This window comes from Gouania willdenowi, unplaced genomic scaffold (genome assembly GCF_900634775.1).
Source record: "Gouania willdenowi unplaced genomic scaffold, fGouWil2.1 scaffold_49_arrow_ctg1, whole genome shotgun sequence".
NCBI classification, from domain to species: Eukaryota; Metazoa; Chordata; class Actinopteri; order Blenniiformes; family Gobiesocidae; genus Gouania; species Gouania willdenowi.
The window spans coordinates 45,623-70,534 of NW_021145212.1; the positions used below are offsets into that span (position 1 = coordinate 45,623).

Genomic DNA, 24,912 nt, shown 5'->3' on the forward strand with positions numbered 1-24,912 from the left:
CCTCAGGAATTCAATTACAATTATGTTCTTAATTACTGATGTTTAATTACAATTAATCACAATTACTGAACCTGAATTAAATAACCTAATAAAAGTTAACCTTCCTCTTGTGTTAGCTTTCTGTTAGCATTTAATGCTAACGAGTCCTAAATCAGTTGTTAAATACACTAACAACAAATGTTTAACATCTAATGTATTTCCTATCTATTGGTTTTCTTGTTAGGATTCATAATTAATGATAATATAGGTTTTAATATTTATGTTATGGAAGTAAGAGCATTTTTTGTGTCCCTATAACTCTAGATTTAATAGATTTTAAATGGTAAAGTGTGGAAAATATTATATGAAACATATTTTAATAATTATTAACTACATACAGTATATGTAGAAATGTACATAGAACTGTAACATGATTCCCTAGTTTAGTACTAAATTATTATATTTTATAACATTTTCATGACAATTACAATTACAATGTCAATTATCTCAACTTTACAGTTACAATTATAATTATACCATAATTCTATTTAATGATCAATTACACAATTACAATTCTAATTTAAATCAGTGCTAATGGTACGACCCACATGTGCTTCTGCAGTGCTGAGTCAGGTATATGCATACAGGTAGTCTGCAGTGCTGAGTCAGGTATATGCATACAGGTAGTCTGCAGTGCTGAGTCAGGTATATGTAAACAGGTAGTCTGCAGTGCTGAGTCAGGTATATGTAAACAGGTAGTCTGCAGTTCTGAGTCAGGTATATGTATACAGGTAGTCTGCAGTGCTGAGTCAGGTATATGTAAACAGGTAGTCTGCAGTGCTGAGTCAGGTATATGTATACAGGTAGTCTGCAGTGCTGAGTCAGGTATATGTAAACAGGTAGTCTGCAGTGCTGAGTCAGGTATATGTAAACAGGTAGTCTGCAGTGCTGAGTCAGGTATATGTAAACAGGTAGTCTGCAGTGCTGAGTCAGGTATATGCATACAGGTAGTCTGCAGTGCTGAGTCAGGTATATGTATACAGGTAGTCTGCAGTGCTGAGTCAGGTATATGTAAACAGGTAGTCTGCAGTGCTGAGTCAGGTATATGTAAACAGGTAGTCTGCAGTGCTGAGTCAGGTATATGCATACAGGTAGTCTGCAGTGCTGAGTCAGGTATATGTAGGTAGTCTGCAGTGCTGAGTCAGGTATATGTATACAGGTAGTCTGCAGTGCTGAGTCAGGTATATGTAAACAGGTAGTCTGCAGTGCTGAGTCAGGTATATGTAAACAGGTAGTCTGCAGTGCTGAGTCAGGTATATGTAAACAGGTAGTCTGCAGTGCTGAGTCAGGTATATGCATACAGGTAGTCTGCAGTGCTGAGTCAGGTATATGTATACAGGTAGTCTGCAGTGCTGAGTCAGGTATATGTAACAGGTAGTCTGCAGTGCTGAGTCAGGTATATGTAACAGGTAGTCTGCAGTGCTGAGTCAGGTATATGCATACAGGTAGTCTGCAGTGCTGAGTCAGGTATATGTAAACAGGTAGTCTGCAGTGCTGAGTCAGGTATATGTAAACAGGTAGTCTGCAGTGCTGAGTCAGGTATATGCATACAGGTAGTCTGCAGTGCTGAGTCAGGTATATGCATACAGGTAGTCTGCAGTGCTGAGTCAGGTATATGCATACAGGTAGTCTGCAGTGCTGAGTCAGGTATATGTATACAGGTAGTCTGCAGTGCTGAGTCAGGTATATGTATACAGGTAGTCTGCAGTGCTGAGTCAGGTATATGTAAACAGGTAGTCTGCAGTGCTGAGTCAGGTATATGTATACAGGTAGTCTGTAGTGCTGAGTCAGGTATATGTATACAGGTAGTCTGAACTGTGGATGTGACGTGGAGCAGGAGATAGGAAGAAGGTGAAATGAGGGAAAACAACTGTTTACTCAGTTCTTCAGAGATTTAAAACACTCACATCTTTTTTAGACAATATATAATTTAGTCTGAAATTAACTACGTGCACTCTCACACATTTAAATGCTGGAACATTCCTTTTGTACGTCAAATCCTAAATGGAAATAAGGTTATTTTTAAAGAAATATTTTTAAGACATTTACTACATTTTGCTGCCACCAAGTCTTAAATAAGTATCCAGTGTCCCCATGATTCTAATCATTTTATATTTACCTTTTAATAACCTTTGTACACATTTGCTTTGTCTGTGTGTATATATATATATATATATATATACTGTATATATATATATGTATACAGTATATATGTATACAGTATATATGTATACAGTATATATGTATATATATAAATATATACTGTATATATATGTATACAGTATATATTAGTGATACCTCCCCCCCCCCCCCAAAAAAAAAGCCACTCCTTAAATTGTAGCAAAAATATGTCACCAACAAAATATTCAATAAACCATTAAAATATAGTAGAACAGATTTATAAAATACAAACAATGGATATGGAGTCATTAGCTTATTGCAGGTTTTTAACCTTGGGGTCAGGACCCCATGTGGGGTCAGCCTGGAATTAAAATGGGGTGCAAATGTCTCAGAATTGGTTGAAAAAAAAGAAGAAAAAAAGGTAAAAACGGTTTAAAATTATTTTTTATATTTTTTTAATTATTATTTTTCAAATACACGTCACACACAATAAATATTATATATCTGTATCCTATACTTAAACTTTCACAAATATAAATCTAGTTAAAATAAATATGGCACACTTATCACTGTGTGCACTAATCCTGGCTACTCTGTATTTGTAACATACTTTATTAAACATGATCAGAAACTAATTATATATATATATATATATATATAAATGTCTCTGGGGTCACTGGACATTAGTGGCTGTGGGTGTTGTGGTTGATGTTGAAGCAGGGCTGGTTAGGAGAGGAGCTGTCTGTCACACTATGGACCTCTACAGCTATGGAGATAATATGTTTGAAATGAAAAACTGAAATCACACAAATCAATGTAAAAACATGAAACTTTTATTGTTGATGACACACACAAGTCATCCAAAACACATTTTTACACAATATGTTGTGTTTTCAGTGGTTCTAGGTACTTGGCATATAGAAGCTTTGTGAGCTGGTGTTGGAGCTTTTTGGGTTCCTCTCCCTGCTTGTGTTGTCCTAAGAATAAGAACTGAGTTCCCAGACGACCAAGGACATTATGTGGGGTTCAGACCTGCCCTTGACTGAACCTGGACACATATCTGCCAACCACCTGCTGCTTCTCAGGTCTGTCAAACTGAGCAGACAGATCAATCAATCAATCAATCAATCAATCAATCAATCAATCAATCAATCAATCTTTATTTGTATAGCGCCAAATCATAACCAATGGTATCTCAAGGCACTTTACAGTAGAGCAGTCTTAAGGACGGACTCTTCATTTTATGGATACAGACATATGCATATATACGTATATACACATACATATGTATCCCACACCCAACATGAATTCATCATGGCGGCAAGGAAAACCTTCTGTTAAGCAGCAGGAACCTTGTGTGGATCCCATTCCTATGATGAACAGCCATCCACGTTATGCTGTGTTGGGTGTGTGCAGAGGAGAGGGTGGAGACAGAGCCGCTGAGACTCTGTAACTCCACACTAAGGATCCCACGGACCTGCAAAGACAAAAGCCAGAAGGAGTACAGGAGCAAACACACAAGGGAAGAAGCAGACATAGAGGGAGTGTTTGAGAGAGGAATGGGACCCTCTCCGGTCCCTCTCTAGCCTAAATGACCTCTCTCTTAACGCCCTCTCCAACCTCTCTCCAGCCGAGCATGCCAGACCCCCCCCCCCCCCGGCAGTCTATGCCTATTGCATCTTAATTATGAGCTATGAGCTGGTTCCTAACTAAAAGCTTTACCAAAGAGGAATGTTTTGAGCCTAACCTTAAAGGTAGAGAGGGTGTCTGCCCCCCGAACCGTGGTTGGTAGATGGTTTCAGAGAAGTGGGGCCTGATAACTGAAAGCTCTTCCTCCTATACTACTTTTAGAGACAAATGGAACAACGAGTAGTCCAGCATTTTGAGAGCGTAGTGTTCTGGGGGGATTGTATGGCACTACAAGCTCCTTGAGATAGACTGGTGCCTGTCCATTTAGGGCTTTATAAGTGAGAAGAAGAATCTTGAATTCTATTCTATATTTTATGGGAAGCCAATGCAGAGAGGCTAATACAGGAGTAATGTGATCTCTTCTCCTAGTTTTAGTCAGTACATGTGCTGCAGCATTTTGAACCAGCTGAAGTGTCTTAAGCGACTTGCTCGGGCAGCCTGCTAAAAGAGAATTACAATAATCCAGTCTAGAGTGGTGGCCTAGTGGTGGCCTAGTGGTTAAGGACGCTGGGCTTGTAATCGGAGGGTTGCCGGTTCAAGCCTCACCGGGGCCGTCACTGTGGGATGTTGAGCAAGTCCCTTAACCCCGAACTGCTCCCCAGGCACCGCAAAATGGCTGCCGACTGCTCCTCAGGGATGGGTTAAGTGCAGAAGACAAATTCCAATAATGTACTAACATTACATGGCCAATTAAAGGCGAAAGCCCGATTTAAAAAAAAGCATGGACTAGTTTTTCGGCGTCGCCCTGAGACAGGATAGATCAGATTTTAGCAATGTTACGGAGATGAAAGAAGGCAGTTCTTGAAGTTTGTTTTATGTGAGAGTTGAAGGATAAGTCCTGATCAAATAGAACCCCAAGGTTTCTAACAGTTGTGCTTTGTGCCAGAGTAATGCCATCTAGGGCAGTTAGGCTAGCATAGGTTTCTCTAAGGTGTCGTGGGCCCAGTACAATGACCTCAGTCTTGTCTGAGTTGAGAAGAAGAAAATTTTGGTCCATCCAGGCCCTAATGTCCTTTAGACAGGCCTCAAGTTTAGATAGCTGATTTGTCTCACCTGGCTTCATTGATACATACAGTTGGGTATCATCACCATAGCAGTGAAAGTTAACAGAGTATTTTCTCATAACATTACCAAGGGGGATCATATAGATACAGAAGAGGATTGGACCTAGCACAGAGCCCTGAGGAACCCCGTAGCTTACTTTAGTGTACACAGAAGACCTATTATTCACGTGTACAAACTGGTACCTATCAGATAGGTAGGACTTAAACCAGTTTAGGGCAGTCCCTGTGATTCCAAGTAATTCCTCTAATCTCTCTAGTAGAATATAGTGATCTATAGTGTCAAAAGCTGCACTAAGATCTAATAAAACCAGCACTGAGAGTCGTCCTTCATCTGAAGCCCAGAGTAGATCATTAGTTACTTTAACTAAAGCTGTCTCTGTGCTGTGTTGAGCTCTAAAACCTGACTGGAAGTCCTCGAACAGGTTGTTGTTTTGAAGAAATTCACAGAGCTGAGCCGCCACAACTTTCTCAAGAATCTTTGAAATAAAAGGAAGATTAGATATAGGCCTGTAGTTTGCTAAAGTGCTGGAATCAAGAGTAGGTTTTTTGAGAAGGGGTTTGATTACAGCTACTTTAAAGGACTGTGGCATGTAGCCTATTGATAGGGATATATTTATTGTCTCCAACAAAGATGGGCAGACCAGGGGAACAACTTCTTTAAACAGCTTAGTTGGGATCGGATCTGAAAGGCAGGTCGATGGTTTGGAGGATGAAATAATAGAGTTAAGTTCCTGAAGTCCTATATGTGTGAAACAGTTTAGGTTAGGCCTATTTACATTTAATGGTACAGCAGACCCAGGTGAAGGCAGGGAGTGGCTAATTTTATCTCTAATCTTATGAATTTTATCGTTAAAAAATGTCATAAAGTCCTCACAGCTGAGGGCTAGAGGAATCATGGGCTCATTAGAGCTCTGACTTTGTGTTAGCCTGGCTACAGTGCTGAAAAGGTACCTCGGATTATTTTTATTTTCTTCAATTAGTGAGGAATAGTATGTAGATCGACTATGTCGTAAGGCTGTCATGTATTTACTATGGCTTTCTTGCCAGAGTATTCGTGACTCCTCTGTTTTATTGGAGCGCCACATTCTCTCTAATTTACGGGTTGTTTGTTTGAGTGTGTGAGTTTCAGAGCTAAACCACGGAGCTTTCCTCTGACGTTTAATAGTTTTTTCCCTCAATGGGGCAATTGAGTCCAAGGTGGATTTTAGTAGACTAGCAGAGCTATCGACAAGCAGATCCAGTTGAGAGAGGTTATAATTAATATCATAGTTATTTATTGGATGGTGCACTGAGTTTAAGGCAGCAGGAATGGCCTCTTTAAATTTAGCCACAGCACTATTGGACAGATTTCTACTCGTAACTATTTTATTGCACAGTGCGAGATCCTCTAGGATAATGTTAAAAGATATTAAAAAGTGATCTGATAGCAGAGGATTTTCAGGGTAGACTTTTAGTTCATTAATATCAAGGCCATATGTTAAAACAAGATCAAGAGTATGATTTAAACGATGAGTAGCTTCATTAATAGTTTGAAAAAAGCCAACTGAGTCTATTAGGGACATAAAGGCTGAGCTCAGGCTATCAGTATCTTTGTCCACATGGATATTAAAATCTCCTACTATCAGTATTTTATCAGAACTGAGGACTAAGTTTGATATAAACTCAGAGAATTCTGATAGAAATTCAGAATAAGGGCCTGGAGGACGGTAAATTATCGCAAATAAGACTGGCTGGCAGGTTTTTGATTTGGTATGAGATAAATTTAGAACCAGGCTTTCAAAGGAAGTGTAGTTGGCCTTTGGTTTAGGATAGATTAGGAGAGAGGAATGATAAATAGCTGCTACACCACCTCCACGGCCTATGTCTCGTGGCATATGAGTATTTAAATGACTGGGAGGAGTGGCTTCATTTAAACTAACATATTCATCTTGATACAGCCATGTTTCAGTTAAACAGAAAAAATCAAAGTTATTTTCTGAGATAAGGTCATTTATTAGTAGAGATTTTGATCTCAGGGATCTAATATTTAATAGAGCACATCTAATGGTTTTATGTTTTGGTGTTTCTAGATTTGAGATTTTAATTTTTTTCAGATTTTTATAATTGATAGCTCTTTTATTTGATTTTATGTTAAAATCATTGTGAAATTTGGGTCGGGGGACAGACATCGTCTCCATAAAATAATATTCATCACCATCACAACAGTTGTCATGGCGATGAACACAGCTATCATAATAGCAATGGGAGGGAAACTGTCCTAAGACAAGCGCAGAGGGGCGTGGAGACCTCCCCCTCTGTAACATGGTCTCATTCATGAGATGTCATAACAGTGACTGTGCCATGTTTTCTGATAGTAGAGATGCTCCCGCCAAAGTTGGGTGGATTCCATCTCTTCCTATCAGGTTCGGTTTTCCCCAGAAGGATCTCCAATTATCAATGAAGCCCACCTCGTTTTCTGGACACCACCTCGATAGCCAGCGGTTAAATGATGACATGCGGCTATACATGTCATCACTGGTCAGATTTGGTAAGGGACCAGAGAAAATTACGGAGTCCGACATTGTTTTAGCATAAGCACAAACTGATTCAATGTTCACTTTGGTTGCTTCCGACTGACGACGTCGGGTGTCATTAGTGCCGACATGGAGGACTATCCTATCAAACTTACGGTTACTCTTTGTCAGCAACTTTAGATTTGATTCTATGTCGCCCACTCTGGCCCCTGGGATGCACCTCACGATGCCCGCTGACTTCGCTAGCTTCACGTTTCTCACTATGGAGTCGCCAATTATCAGAGTTTGTTCCCCGGTGAGTGTGTTGTCCTCACGGAGGGGGGAGAACCTGTTTGAGACGTGAACATGGTGGTGTCCCGAGCGGCTTTTTGACCTTCGACTATGCTTACCACGGACAGAAACCCAGTCATTGCTGGCAGGGGGGAAGCTAAGCTAGAGCTAGCACGGCCCGCACCGGCTAGGTCCTGCTTGCTAGCTTCGGTTTTGGTATCAGGGGTGCGGAACCGCTTCTCTAGATTGTTGATCCTCGCCTCCATATCTAACAGTACGCTACACTTTATGCAACTACCATTGTCCCTAAAGGAGGACGAGGAGTAACTAAACATCTGACACACCGGGCAGGAGAGCGGAGGGGAGGAGAGAGAAGCCATAGGTGCTAAATTTAAGCTAAGCTAAGCTAAGGACAAAAGGAAGTTTAAAGGAGATAACACTGCCTATAAGAGGCGAGATTGCTTTTTACTTAACCTTCGTACGTTTAACTGTACGGTAAAAAATTCAAACAAGTATTTTCAAGGCTAAAATATCAATGACAACAAGTTTGATTAGCGTTAGCAGAACACAGTAGTAGAGCGCTGCAAAACAGAATATATGCTTATTGTCCTTGCCACATGCAAAACTTGTATGAGCGTTTTATCTACAATTTATATGAAAAAAAAAAAAATCAGGATTGCATAAATGCCTTGTATTGCTGTCATGAGTGGGACTTGAAACCACGCCTCCTGAGGAGACTGCGACCTGAACGCGGCGCCTTTGACCGCTCGGCCATTCTGACAAAGTGCCATCGTATACCATCAACACCCCCAGTCTATATGACAAAATCTTCAACGCACAATCTAAGCTATGCTAACATTTTCCCACTCTTTCCATAATCCTCTCAATTCAACCTACTCACCACATATTGCAGAGGCCACAGGTGTTAGTTTTTTGTTAGAGCACCTTTGGCTCCTGTGGCTAACAGTGCTTGTTTGTGATGCAAGATTGTCCCGAAACGTCACAGAATCTTGTTTAAAGCCAAGAGCAAAATTGTAATAGCCAGGATTTGTCCCATTGAGGGCAGTCACTCTTACATTACAAACGTACCAAATTGAAATACTTTGACTAAAATGTTGAGAATTGGACTATGACCAATCAACAACACTACTTCATACCCAAAATATACCTGTATTCAGCAGAAAAAAGTGGTTTGCAGATTTATTGACTGTTTAACCCATTCAGTGCCAGCCATTTTCAGAGCTTCGACCCCCCTGAGTGCCAGCCGTTTTGGAGCATTTTGAGAGATATTTAAAGAGCCACAGGATATTTTGTACTATGACTATCTGAAATCTGAGAGCAGACTCTGAAAGATTGAGGCCTCTACTTTCATCAGAATGTTTTTTTGTTTGTTTTTGGATTGTTTCGTTCTCCCGAAATCAGCCCTTGAATAGAACAAGTTTTACACAAATTGCCAGTTTCAGAGCAAAAAGTTAAGAGAAACGGCTTTTCCTAAAAAAAATCTGCCAGCGACTTTGAACCAATTTTTTGTGCTTGATTGAAAACTATTACATCTGAACATTGGTTTCCTTGAAAAAAAACAAAAAAAAAACAAATAAATAACAACAACAACACTGAGAAAAGGATTTTATTGGCAAAATTATCATTATTTTGTTATCTGGCTCACAGTTTAATGTTTTACTTACTGTATTTTGTATCCCTCCCTGTCAATTGCACAGACGAAACTTCCCTTTCCTCCCGACATGCTGGGATGACCCGTTTAGTCTGGTAAGTTGTTGGTTTTATCTCACAATCACAACATTATCAATAATCCACTCAAGTCCACACATGTTCTGTGTTAGTATGTGGTGCTGTGAGCTGCTGGAAATTTCACAACATCACTTCATAGTGCCATATTCTCCCTCCTCCCTGCTTCTCCCTCCTTAGCTAATGGTAGTATCAGTGGCTGATTTCCCATCTAAAGGTGCACTGCTGCCACCTTCAGGGCACCAGTTGGTAACTGCAACACATTACAGCTTAGATATTGATGAAGGGACTAGCGCCCTATCCAGGGTGTACCCCGCCCAGCGCCCAATGAGAGCTCCGGTGACCGCTGCGACACTGACAAACAGGAATAAATGGGCCTGAAAATGGATGGATATTGATTAGGGACCTCTGCTAGGGTGTATTCTAGTAATCTCCGTGATAAAAACGCAAATGATGCGTTTTCTTGTCAACGGCACTGAGTGTGTTGAGGATACAGCACATTTTCCTTGAGGATGGTCTATCAAGAGGTTGCTGGCCTGCAGGATGGGCACCCAAAGGCAAGATAGTTGAAATATTACAGCTGATAAGATAAACTTGTGAAAACATTAATCCTTCGAACTGGAATTGAACCAGTGACCTAAGGATCACAGCAACCCCCTCTACAGTCCTCCGCTCTCCCATCTGAGCTATCGAAGGTGCTGCGATCTGGTCGTTGTCTCAGCTGCCTCGGCTTGCCCACTGTGGCTTGGCTGGCTGGCTTTAGTGAAATTTATTGTTTTCTCTTCTTTCAAATTATACAACATAAAGTCAGATTCTTTTATCAGAGTTATGCAGTTAGTGCAACTGGGACAAGCCTAAGCAATATTCTTCCTTTTTTTTTGGAACTGCCACTGCGCAAAAAGCCCAAGAATCGAACCCAGAATATTCCAAGATATGAGTCAAATACGGTGATATCCACCTGGGATACTCTCCGAACAGCAGTTGAAGTAGATGTCATGTTCGGAGCATGTCAAACTCCGGATATGGGAACACTTTTACAAGTGCCATATCCCGGAGTTCAATTATTCCCGGACACTCTCCCCGGTCATATCCGAAGTCCGAACACCACTAGTATTTTGATTCCGAATACTGCACCGATACTCTCCCCGGTCATATCCGAAGTCCGAACACCACTAGTATTTTGATTCCGAATACTGCACCGATACTCTCCCCGGTCATATCCGAAGTCCGAACACCACTAGTATTTTGATTCCGAATACTGCACCGATACTCTCTCCGACCATATTTGAAGTTCTACAAATTATTTCAGCAATATGCATATTTCAGTATACAATTCATGGCCCATAGGGTGACTCACCATACCCAGGACAGTTAAATGCAGTGTCCCTAACTCTATACTAGGTCCACTTAAACCTTTTCCCCTCTGTACCAATTGTCTCATCAAAAATGGCAGATCTACTTTGAAGATAGAGACTATCAAGATAAATATTAAAAACAAAAATCACTTAGTGCACATAACATTTTATTCTATCACAATAAAATTAGAATGAGGTAGGAAAAGAAACACACACACACATTTATCACAAAAACAAAATTTTAAACATCTCTATCTGAGTCTTCTTCCACCTCACTCACATGCAGATAGATAGATGTTTTATCTGAATTAGGGCGGAGCCTTTTTGAAAAGTGTCCACAGTCTGTGCATAAGTGAGTTGATCTTGGCTCGACACTTTTTTTTCTGTTATTGCCCAGTGCTTTCTGGCAGGTTTCCTTCATCTCTGACATCTGTGTTGCTTTGGTAGAGGCAGATTTGTAAACAGTTTTTTCTTCTGGAGAGAGGATCCTCTGTCCCACTTTGACCCATTCCTTGAAAAGCTGTGTGACAAATGGGAAGAGAGGTCAGTATCCTGACCATTTTTATTTCAGCTGTCCTAACATGAACACAAGACCCACTTTAAATATTTAATCCGATACATTTCTTGGCTAACACAATGTAACAAAACAATTATGGGTCCTTAAATTATGACAATAAATGATAACAGAAACAAATCCATTGCTGTTATTAATTGTTGTTCCAATTGGTTTATTGATGCATTAACCTTAGCTCAACAGCTTGTCGCAGGCAATTAAAATGTCTTAAAGAGTCACTTTAGAAATAGCCTGTATACACTTTGTTTACAGGTGATTGATAAATACCATGATCAATAAATGCAGCAGTATGGAGCACGGCAATAACACTGGATCTCTCCTGGTGGTAAGAGTCTTCCTACTCTTTACATCCTCCTTGGTCCCATTCAGGTCCTGCTCCTCACTGGCCTTGTAGGATTCTAAAGCCCTGTTGCAGGCTCCTAGTGAATGAAAATGACAACACAAATACTATGTCATGAATTCATACTAAATGTATTATTTTAAGGCATCTGAAAAGGCTAATGATCACTCAAATACATTAAATTAGGTCCCCAGATGAACGTGATCAGACTTACTTCTAACTTGGCTTGTGCCCCAGTGTGGCTCAGCATCTTAAATGGCCCCCATCACAGCCATGGTCACTTTTTCATTGTGATCAGAACAGAATCTGTGGTGGTGGTGGTGGAGGTAGAAGATACTCATCATTCAGCAAAACATGTTACAAAAAAAAAAACAAAAAAAATCTTTTGTAATTTTCACAAAATGTGCCAATTCAGAGGGAAAAAGACCAAAAACATACTTGTCCTCTGGCTAGACCTTCCATTGCAGCTCTGTGAGGCTTCTATATGTATGACGGACCAAGCCCTGTATGGATATAAATACAGTGGTGATCAAATGTGTGCAATGTAGAGGAGAGACATAAATACATGCTTGGACATACAATCTAGCCATAGTACATGGATTCTTCGACAGAACCAGTGGTTCTCAACCTGTGGGTTGGGACCCTTCCACTCTATTAGAGTTTTTTTTTTTTCCGATTGCTAACAAGTATTGGTTGAAACTGAAGTCACATGTTCATAACTCTAAACACAGCCTGTATATCCATCAGTCATCTCAGCTCAACAGTTACTCTCATCTCCAAAAGTGTTTCTCACCAACAAAACACTTCATACACGTCTCAAATGAAGCTCATTCAACCACAACACTAACAAATAATCTCATCTTGTCACTCTGAGCACACTGAACTACTAAATACTAACAACAAAGAGCAATACATTGTCAGGTAAATCAGTATTTTAATACAAAATAAGATCTTTGCACAAAAAAAATATAAAAATTACTGTAAACAAAAAAATAATCTATAGGGTACAGTTATATAAAACACAAAATACTATAATCAATATATTTCATTTAGCTGATGTGTTTTGAACAAAGTGTGTTATCATTTTAAAAATGTGCTGTAAACGTTTAGTGTTTTGCAGGTGGTGAACTAATTATAATGTTAATAATAAAAACTAGTGAGTGAGAAAAGAGTTGATGAATGTTGTTGACTGTGGTCAGTGAATGTGTTTTGTGTGAAAACAATGAAAAATGAGTCACAGTTTATTCCACATGGACTGAGAGATTTGCAGACCGTGTTCAGAGTTTTGAACATGTGACTTCAGATTAGACCAATGCTTGTTAGCATTGAAAAAAAACACTAATACACATGAAAAATAGTCACACTGACCAAAAACAAATCTAATATAATAACACTTACCCTCCTTGATCTTAATCCTGTCACGTCTGAGCTGAACTCTTCACAGCTGTGATGAAGATGTGGTTTGTACTGAAGCTCAGTAGAAGTTCCCTTGCTACCCTGATTTACATGTGTATAGCTCACAGCATTTTCATTTACATGTTAAAGCCTCTCCTAGAATTGAGGGGAAAGGTCATGGGGGTCCTCCCCCCAGAAATGTTTTAACAAAAGACATGCAAATTCCTGCATTCTGGTGAATTTTAGCTGCAAGAACAAGTAAAAATTCTTACTAAAAACGTTGGTACAATAATTTTTCTGAACTCAGTCACACTTCTGTCACAACCAGTGTTGTTCTAGTTACTGAAAAAACATAACTAGTTACTGTTACTAGTTACTTCATTCACAAATGAACTCAGTTACTATTTTGATTACTTACCCCAAAAACTAATGAGTTACATGAAAAAGTAACTTTTAAGTTACTTAGAATTAAAGAATGCATTATTTTTTGGGTCATCTGTGTCTGTACAGCTTCATATCAGCGCTGTATCAGAAAAGAATCCACTGTTGATCAACTCTGTAGTGGAGGAACAGTGGTTAATGAAGCTGACTTATAATCAGAGGTTTGAATCCCTCCTACTCCTACTGTATTAACATTGCTTTGGATAAAAGCCTCTGATAAATTAAATGTTACTGTATCCAACCCTACAGTTTATAATCATTTACATTAACAGTACTAAACTCTGCTCAGTATTAATCTTTACAAATACCAATCTGACTGAAACACTACGTATTCTATTCTTTCAATACCAGTTTATTTATCTGAGACCAGCAGAAACTGAAAATGTTACAAGGAATTCTGAAATAAATAACACAAAACAACCTGAATATTATTCAGAATCAAAGATCAAAACTTAAAGTGGCTTCACCTTCATAAAATCAGTTGTGTTTAGCTCTTAGAATGTTCCTTTACAGGCATCAAAGAATGGAATGGGCTCCAAGATAATCTAAAGAACAACGCAGCTTCTCATGGGCAGTCAAAGATTGACTTTAGCACAACCATGTACGTAAGCAATGAGACAAATCAGATATAACTGAGGCAGATTGAAACTAAAAAGACAGTTTGGAAGAAAAATACACAAAATCTAAATTTTTAACAAATAATTCTAATTTAAATACTAAACTTAATACACATTAAACAACTCACATACAGATACCAAATAAATCAAATAAAGCAGGCACAATAGACCCCTAAATGATAAATAATAATAAATCAATTAATAGATCTTTAACATAATTTGTATTGCTTTAAATCAGCAGTAAATTTAATCTATAACTAACTACAAGAAATTGATCATTTGATTTGTAAATGTAAAATATCTTCTAATTAAAAGAGTACTGTAGATATACACTTTTGAAATCTATGATTTGGCCTTTATAATTTATGTGTGTCTTTATCTTTGATTTTGCCGAATGGCAACGATTACATGATGTTTTTGCATTCGGAATTATTTACTCCGATTTAAATCATTCGGAATTAAAGTGGTAATTCCTGAACGAGGTTTACATGGAAAACAGGTTTATTCGTCTTTAGATAATTCCGCTTTAGGGCTGGGGGTTGGGAAGGCTCTGACTGGACAGGGGGACAGGGGTTTATCAGAAAAAACATACAACAAACATTTTATTGTCGTCTATGAAACAGAAGACCACACACGAAAATTGGTTTCACCTTTATTTTGATTTAGTTTTGAAGCATCAGCTCAACAATAACACATGGTTTCAGTTTGGACCACGGAGCGGAAGGAGATATGAACTAATCACTGGTAAAAATCCCAGTAAAACTCTGAAAACAATCACCACGAATAAATATTTGCTCCCTGGTAAAGACAGTAGCGCTAATAACAGGTAAAATGATAAACTGGTGATATTACAGCCTGAGAATGCAGTACTGGGAAGCATTTACTCCTCTGGGTCCTAGTGCCAGCCGTCCGATGAAGCCTGTTACGTTTACCGAGGTTTGTGTGTGTTTAATAAGTCCGTGTATGTCCGTGTGAAAGTCTGCATGCTTATGCCTTTGTCCATCCACTCTTTTCATTATATCCATGTCTTTTAAGGCTCTTATCAAATAGTCTAGGCTGGAGTCCGGGCCGTCGCTATCTTAGATTATGTCGTCACCAGCGCGTCATCTTCGCAAGTCGCGCATGCGCAAAACAATACAGATTAAAATAAAGCGGCTTTAACCAAGTTAAGTGTTTACAAGAAAGAGGAATTATCTAATTTGGAATTAAAAACGGAATAAACCAGCCACATAATTTGGAATTAACTGTACTTGGCAATTAAAACGATTCTGATTCTGATACGGTTTAGAGGGGAAACACTTTTTCACACCACTGTAGTTCAAAGCATAGATTTCATAGACATCACATCCTGGATGAGCCGTAATTTTCTCCTTAACCAGGATAAAACCAAAGTGATTTTATTTTGTCCAAAACACCTCAGAGATAAATTATCAGAGTAAATAGTGTCTCTGGATGGCATTACTCTGTCACCCAGCACCACAGTAAAAAACTTAGGCGTTGTCTTTGATACTGACTAATCTTTTAATTCTCATATTAAAAAAATCACAAAGACAGCCTTCTTCCACCTCCGTATTATCTCTAAAATCAGGAATGTCTTGGCCCAGAGTGCTGCTGAAAAACAAATACACGCATTTGTTACATTTTGTTAGATTTTTTTATGTTTATTTGTTTATTATGTTTTCTACATTATTATATGTTTGTGCAGCAGACAGAGAAGTCCATCTGCCTCCAATTTAACTTCCTGAAATGTCTGTGCAGCGCACTGACGTCCACATTAAATGAGCAAAATGCTCATTTAAATGGGGCGGTCTGCACCACTGCATGCACGTTAATTATTGCTGCAATCTTAGTGAATTCCTCACAGTAGGTGGGGAAACTGCGACATCAAAGGATTTAGGGAAGGAACTGTTTTACCACCCTTTAGTTCAGATCTTAGTGAATACGGCCCTCAGTCTGCTGGTCTTCTTGAAGTTTCTAGTGTCTAGAAGTAGAACAGGAGACAGAGCATTCAGTTACCAGGCTCCTCCCCTTTGGAACCAGCTCCCAATCTTAGTACAGGAGGCTGCTACTCTCTCCACCTTTAAAAATAAACTCAAAATCTACTTATTTGCTAAAGCGTATATCGTATAATAGCAATAACCTAAAACGGACATGGTCTCGTTGTTTTGGTCATAATCACCGACCATTACACGTAAATGGTCAACACCTCAGACCGTTACATTCAAAACCTACTTATTTACTAAAGCGTACATCGTATAATTGATATAATTTAAAGCAGACATGGTCCCCTCTGTAGTGATCGCTGAGATGCCTACGTGTGCCCAGTACAAGACGAAACCTCATCTGTAGTGGTAGCATTTCAGAGCATGGCATCGATACGAGTATATCGTAGTGTATCATGTTTATCCTGCAGTCTGTGTCTTGCGGCTGAAGCTAGTAGTTCCTGATTAATGGTGCCTTGATGCTGGAGCTGGCAGTTCCTGGTCGATGGTTCATGGTTCAACTAGTCTGGGACACTCAGATGTTCTGCCCTCTATCCTGTTCTGATGGTCCTTCTGTTCACTAACCCCAACCAGTCGAGGCAGATGACTACCACCTCTGAACCTGGTTCTGCTGGAGATTTCTTCCTGTTAAAAAAAATGTGGAGTTTTTTCTTCCCACTGTCGCTAAATGCTTGTTCATGTGGATCTTGTTGGGTTTTCTTACTATGCATTTTATATTGTTAAGCACTTTGAGACGAAAGTTGAACTGAATTGAATATTTGACCAGATATGGGGCATATCAAAAAAACTCCGGATATGCATCAGAATAGTCCGTATTCTCGACGGAATCAAAAACTGGATATTTAGGGATTCTGGGTATTTTCAACCTGAGGACATTTCCGGAACACATATATGACAAAATCTAAATACTGTTAGTATCCTAATACAAAATACTGTCTTCATGAAGTATATTGGGTCCGTATTTGACCAGATATGGGGCATATCAAAAAAACTCCGGATATGCATTGGAAATGTCCGTATTCTCGACAGAATCAAAAACCGGATATTCTCGATTCTTACTCTTTTTGCGCAGTGTGATGCTCCAGACCTGAAGCTGCTGCCCCCCACTGAGAAGATTGATCTGGCCACCTGCAAGAGGGAGCAAGGCAATGTCCTTGATCAGCAAGGAGACCTGAAGCCACGCAACAACACGATCCGCGATGAGGTCTCCACGATGATGAAGAAGGACAGTGAGGACGATGAGAAGATGTTGGAGGACCCGTCCAGCGCCCACAAACGTCAGGCCATGGATGAGAAGATGTTGGAGGACCCGTCCAGCGCCCAAAAACGTCAGGCCATGGATGAGAAGATGTTGGAGGACCCGTCCAGCGCCCAAAAACGTCAGGCCATGGATGAGAAGATGTTGGAGGACCCGTCCAGCGCCCAAAAACGTCAGGCCATGGATGAGAAGATGTTGGAGGACCCGTCCAGCGCCCAAAAACGTCAGGCCATGGATGAGAAGATGTTGGAGGACCCGTCCAGCGCCCACAAACGTCAGGCCATGGATGAGAAGATGTTGGAGGACCCGCCCAGCGCCCACAAACGTCAGGCCATGGATGAGAAGATGTTGGAGGACCCGCCCAGCACCCACAAACGTCAGGCCATGGATGAGAAGATGTTGGAGGACCCGCCCAGCACCCACAAACGTCAGGCCATGGATGAGAAGATGTTGGAGGACCCGCCCAGCACCCACAAACGTCAGGCCATGGATGAGAAGAGGTTGGAGGACCCGTCCAGCACCCACAAACGTCAGGCCATGGATGAGAAGATGTTGGAGGACCCGCCCAGCACCCACAAACGTCAGGCCATGGATGAGAAGATGTTGGAGGACCCGTCCAGCACCCACAAACGTCAGGCCATGGATGAGAAGATGTTGGAGGACCCGTCCAGCACCCACAAACATCAGGCCAAGTCAGCATGGGGTTTGAGCTGGAAGTGGCTGCTTGGTGCCACTGCAGTAGCCATTGGCGGCATCGCTCTGTCTGTGGCCATCTATGCTAGAAAGTGATTGAAGAACTGTAGTAACGACACGACTTAAACACTGGAGCACATTTGGCAGAGCATTCTGACCATGTGGTCCATGAGGGTGAAAATATTTATCAGTTTATGACCTCCTCACTGTCACTCTCTGTTCTCTGCTATGTATGTGTGACACATGATGTCATCATCCTCTACAGTTACAAGATGCATTTTGTAGAGGAACAAATGAGAATTAATATTCAAAAATAAAGAAAAATGAAAATATTCAGTTGTTTAAGAACATTATCCAAATGTGTTTATTATTGTGGAAAGAAAAAAAAAATATCAACATTGTCTAAAATGATATTTATTGTAACACAATTCTTACAACATTTAATACCAGTGAACAATAACCAGAAATCAAAACAGACTGGAACCTGTGAGCAAACCAAACACCAAAGTGCTTTTATCAGATCCTTCACTGTGTAATGCCATTTGTGGAGCTTTGATCTAAAATTAATACTTCTAAGAAAATGTCAATAACTTGACTAAAACTGACTTTTGAAGGAAAAAATAAATAATCAATCAATCCAAATATTTCCATCAAAGAAGCCACTATACCGTACTATTTGCTTATATGAATTGTCACTGACCAACCCCTATTAACAGCTTCATTTCTGTCCTGGCTAATGAAACCTTATATTTCTATTATGGGCCCACCTTAGACATAACAATGTGAACACACACTTTTCATATGAAATGTTGTGAAAACAGAAATACTGATGCACTTTTTTTCACTGTAAATAAATACACTTGACTGCATTTTTGGAACCTTGGACTACTTTTTAAGGCTACCCATGAGGCCATTCTTACAATAATGTTATGTTATGGCTAAAGGACACATATGAGGACAGGAGTGGATTGTTCTGTTAAATAACATTGTATTTATTATAAAATGTGCTACTCTATAGAAAGTTCAATATTAGCTTTTTGCTGATATCCGATATTGTCCAACACTAAATTTCCAATTTCTTCAGTAATGGAAAAAGTCATGTTTGTTTTTGAATATTTTTCTCTATTAATTAATCAATTATTTGTTTATTTATTTATTTTATGTTTTGAAAAATTAACATCATTCATATATTTTTCATTTTCATTTTTATTAAGTTGTCTTAAACAACAGCACATACAGTATTTTTTCAATATCTGTGGAAAAACCAATATAACATTTGATAATATAGCCCATCACTAATAGAAAGCATATATTCTATGAACAGGTCTGATCTCCTGTTAGATTCATTAGCACAATGATTCTCAACTGGTGGGTCGGGACCCAAAAGTGTGTCGCAGACCTATACTGGGTGGGTCATAGACAGCTGGTCAAAAATAAATGAATGCTTAATATTTCTCATGTTGGACTTGTCTTTTATTTTGAAAGAAATTTTCTTTTGCATTTCATGCTGTGAAATGCATGTTACACAGGAAAATATAGAGATTTATGTTTAAAAAAAGATTGTTTTCAACAGCTAATTGAGAAAAAAATAATTTGTGGTTGAATTCTAAAAAAAAAAAAATTGGGTCACAATTGAACGACCATGGTAAAATGTGGGTCCCAGGGTGAGACCAGATGAGAACCCCTACCTTAGCAGAAACCTCTCATGTTGCCAAAGATGTCAACCATCACAGGAGGAAGGTAAACAACGACGGTCACTATCATGTTGTTGGTGATGATCTGCAGAGCCTTCTTCTTCATTGGGTGGAGACCCGTCCTTCCACTGTGAGACTTCCTCAGCGTCCACAGTACTGAGGAGTTACAGATGATGATGACAGGGAGAGCTATGACATACATAAACATGGCCCAGGGACTGTGGTTCAGCTCATCTATGACTGTGGAAATGGTTCCTTTAGCTAAAGTGATGGCCCACAATGCAGCAGCCACGAGGATGCCAACAGTTGGACTCCTGTGGGTGTGATAAAAGACTGGGTGGACCACTGCCAGGTAGGAGTCAAAACACATGCAGGCCGTGAGGAGAGGTCGTCCAGTCAGGTTTAAATCATACAGAAAGTCACTCCACATCTGGACAGGCTGGAAAAGCCAGAAAAGGAAGTTAAACAACCCAAGAGGGATGAACAACAAGAAGAACAGGTCCATGATGGTGATGTTGAGCATGAAGACATCATTGGGGGTGACATAGTTTCCTCTTTTGTGTCTTTTGAACAACTCCCAGAGAACAGCAGCACAAGCAGGACATCCAACCACCGAGAAGAGAGCGCTGAAGGTCGTCCAGACTGTAATGTCTGCTATCATGTCCCCACAATGTCCACTTTCCTCTGGTCCTTCACTGCAGTTGGACGTCACATTGTGAGAGTCAGGATAGGGAAACATTTCAAACCTTTTGTTCTCTGATAAAATATAACTGAAATAAGCCAGTCACCATAACAACACAAAATATATCCTTCTTTCTTTGATGATTTTCCTCATTTGCACCTGATCACAAGGATCTGATTTTCCCTTTGATTCAGATACTGTAAATATTTGGTTCAGATGCATTGTATGGAAATGTATATTTAAATATGTGTAACCAAGGATTACTTTTCAGATGCTGTGAGTTGAAATTTACATGTTTGGTCCAGATGTTTTTGGTTCAAATATCATCAGCTTGGGATCCAGTAAAACCAGGTGGAGGAAAAAAGTAGCTCAACATGGAGGAAATAACTTTTTATTCAAATAAATCTGAAACAAAACCTACATTAATAATAAATAGTCTGTTTATGATCATAACTACTCCACCTGCAGGTGGATCACAGACTTCCTGTCTGACAGGAAGCAGCACGTGAAGCTGGGAAAAACCATCTCTGCTTCCTGGACCATCAGCACTGGATCTCCTCAGGGCTGTGGTCTTTCTCCTCTGATCTTCTCCCTGTTCACCAACATCTGCTCCTCCTCTCACCAGGTGGTCAAACTCCTGAAGTTTGTGGACGACACGACCATCATGGACTCATCTCTGATGGAGACGAGTCCACCTACAGGTGTGAGACAGACTGACTGGTGTCCTGGTGCAGCCAGAACAACCTGCAGCTTTAAATCAACCCAGTCTCACAGATGTTCATGCATTAGCACCACAACAGTATATCTATTATTTCATGCTATTAGAGCATTAATAAAGTGTTGTCTTTGTGCAATAACAGCACGATGTATTGTCGTGCATTATCTGCACAAAATTCAGTGGGCTGAAATCAGGTCACGTCACTGCTTACTCATCAAAAACAATGGCAAATTGCTTTATTTGAAGATAGATTGTGGCTTAAGAATTGTTTTGATGACATTTCCAGTGAGAAATGTACCTTTAACTTTCATAATATCCATTTGGTTTATGTAAACTATCTGTATTTTTTCTGGTACATTCTGTGGTTGCTATGACAACCTATATAGAGGCCAAAAAATGTCAAACCAAAAGCAGATAAATATCCATGCACAGGGCGATTGGATGCTGTTTTTTCATTATAATCAATATTTTTGTTTATATTCCTTCACATTTGAATTTGTTCCTACACGTCACGTCAGGTCACATGACCACCTGTCAACCCTTTGTAAACAGCAATATTAAGAGAGATTGTGGCTTTAGCTTTGTTTTGATGACATTTCTAGTGAGAAATGTATCCTTAACTTATATAATATCTATTCAGTTTATGTATAGGATCCATAGTTTGTTTGTTTTGGCAACATTAATCATGCTTTATGCTGTTGCTATGGTGCTAGCATGCTAAGAACGTACCGGAAGTGATGTTTTTTTTAAAGAGGAAGAGATGTTGAATTAGGTTTTCACTTTTTAAAACCCTGAATTATTTACTTTTTACCATTATTATTATTATTATTATTATTATTATTATTATTATTGTTATTATTATTATTATTAATAGTCATTCACATTTTAATATATTTCCACACCTCGAGGCTAAAGTTTCATTTAAAACTGTTTGAAACCTTGTAATAATGGAACAATGTGAATAAAGTTTTTTTTCTTTAAAAAAAAAACGTGTTGTGCCTTCACTTAAACTATATTAATAAAGTAAGAAATAAACTATTAAACATGCACTAAACAATATATATTTTAATCTGTTTAAACAAGCTATATTTTAAAAGATATTTCACTTATTTCTCTAATAAAAAAGTTTTATTTCTAGTTTAGTGTAATCTCTGTAGTTGTGTGTTAGTAATAAATACTAAAACAAAAAGGTTATATTTAGGGGGTCAATATTTTTAGCACAGCAGATTATATATATACTGTATAAATAATATAAATATATATATATCTGTATGTTGTTTTCTGAGTGAATCCATCTGTTGTGTAACATTACAAAAACTATTCCAATATGACAACAAAAGAAAAGCACGGTGATCAGTCATTTATTTGTTAATGTGAGAGTTCTAAGATCTTTGTTACATCAACAATAAAATGGTTCAGAAACCGACACATTTCAGAATAATTGTCTTATTTTACATCATCCACTTTAATTAAAACTAAAAATCATCTCCCTCACTTTTTACAGAGGAATTGATTGTTGATAATGTATTGATCCAGTTAGATTGATTGAATGGTGATCAGCCAATCACAGCCAGCCATTTGACAAAGGTAAACAAAGAGTTAACAGTGATGAGTGAAGTGATGAAAAATGAATTACAAGTGGTAAAAAATGGTCCAAAAGTGGCAAAAATGTGGCAAGAAAATTGTGAAAAGTGTCTAAAATGGACCAAAAACAGTCAAGAGTGGCAAAAAATGACAAAAAAGAGGAAACAGGTGGTTTGAAATGGCTACAGGTAGCTTAAATGAGCAAAATGTGGAACAAAAAGAGGCAAAATGTAGGAAAAAAGGAAACAAGTGTTATTTATTGGGCCAAAGTTTGATTATTTGGATGAAAAGTGGTTAACAATGGCTAAAGAATAGACAAAAAATGAATAAAAGTGTCAAAAAGAACTTAGAAAAATGGACCAATAATAGGACAAAGAGATATTTTTGGCAAAAGAAGCTAAAAACTGAAAAAACAAGAAAAAGTATCAAATTTTTTTTTGGAAAAGGGATAAAAATGGGACAAAGGAAGTTGTAAAACAGCCAAAGAAAAGGATAAAAAAAAAAAGGTTTGAAAAGTTTCCTTTTTTAAGGTTTTCTGGGGGAATAATAATTAAAATGAAGACATAAAGAGCCACATGTTGAGAATCACTGACTTAATAACAGCTTTATCATGGTTTTAGTAAATTAATTTAATAAACAACACCCTCACTTTATAAATCTTCATCATGATGATGATGATGATGATGTACAGGTTTGTGCAGGGTCTCCTCAGTCCAGATGTTGATGAGCTCTAGGGGGCGCTGCTGCTCCTGACGTTGAGCTCAGCAGCCAATCCTCTGGCTCTCTGGTAAAAGAAGAGGGAGAGTTGTGGATCCAGCAGAAAGTTGTGGTAGATGGTATCGAGACGTGTGCACAGCTACAGCTGGGATCTCTTGTTGATCAGATCCATGGCTGCAGCCAAAGCCAGGTGGTAGTATCCGACAGCATCCAACGGCTCCTGGACAGGTGAGTATGGGCTCAGATTAGGCTCACACACATTGTGTGTGTGCACAAAAAACTGTGTGTGTGTTACGCTAGGGCTGTTACTTTAACGTATTAATTGTGATGATCAGATCCGTGTGTGTACATGTAGAATGATCCTTTGTGAGTTATAAACATGACAAACAGCTTCATGTGTCGCTACATGCTACGTCCTGGTTGAAGCTACACTGTTTAAGGCTCAAACATACTCAGACAGACACCAGCGAAGCACCAAATAAATGTAAAACTCAGATTTTACCCAGAAATACATACACAGTTATTACATACACACAGGCAGCATCAGGGGCAGCTAAAGGGCTGCAGGGGTCCTCAGGTAAAGACTGGAGCATCCGTCCAGATCGCCTGTATTAAATAGATGGTGAGGCTGATGTATGTCTTTCTGGATTATTCAGATTAAAAAACCCGTGAACATCTGGAAGTCCCTTTGTGTCCAAGTGTGCAACAATTATTACGATAGTATTGATTAAAAAATGAAAAAACAACAGAAAATCTCCCTACGTTGCTGAAAACGGAGCGTAGGGGGCGCCATCACTACAACATTGGGGTCCCCTACGCTCAACAGCACTGGAGAAAACCCTGGGAGCAGCTGCAGGATAATCCACAACACCAGTGAACAGGTGAGTTAATAAAATCTCTTAATAAGGGAAGTGAAGTTTAATTATTAATAACAGTAAACAGTTTAAGCAGCTTTCATTCACTGTTTATCACTGTTGAACATATCAATAGTACCATCTGATGGATATCCACAATCTAGAAGTGATGCTGATTGGCCCCAAACACAGTCAATACAGGGTCACAATGAGTCTGTGTATCTGGTTTAGTTAGTGTTCAATGACGTGTGAAAGTCAAAGTGAGTCAGGTCACACAGAGAGGAGAGGGTGAACAATTAACCACCTGCACCTGTGCTGCCTTCACTCAACCTGGGATTTTCTGCCTCCTGCTAATGGTTGAATATATTCTACTGTAAAGAGGAGACTTTGATAAAGAAGTGTTTTAGATCAAACTAGTTCAGCTCTTTCTGATCAATCTAAGCACTCTTCTAACCTGGATATCAGGGATCATATGTTAGGGTTTCCTATAGAGACTCTATTTTCCCACACTCTCCTGGGGAAAGTGAATGCACCTCATAATGAAA

The 24,912-nt window shown here is 39.1% G+C and overlaps 1 long non-coding RNA gene and 1 other non-coding gene across 2 annotated transcripts; both read right to left on the minus strand.

The window, feature by feature from the left end:
- Positions 1 to 10,051: 10,051 nt before the first annotated feature.
- On the minus strand, positions 10,052 to 10,138 carry trnay-gua (transfer RNA tyrosine (anticodon GUA)). Its single transcript is given in 2 exon segments — positions 10,052 to 10,087; positions 10,102 to 10,138. It is a non-coding gene; the product is annotated as a tRNA-Tyr (tRNA).
- A 1,093-nt stretch (positions 10,139 to 11,231) lies between these two features.
- LOC114460490 (uncharacterized) lies at positions 11,232 to 12,255 on the minus strand. The gene is made up of 4 exons (XR_003673655.1): positions 12,150 to 12,255; positions 11,926 to 12,017; positions 11,639 to 11,790; positions 11,232 to 11,317 (listed from the first exon to the last, which is right to left on the minus strand). It is a non-coding gene; the product is annotated as an uncharacterized LOC114460490 (long non-coding RNA).
- Between the last annotated feature and the right edge of the window lie 12,657 nt (positions 12,256 to 24,912).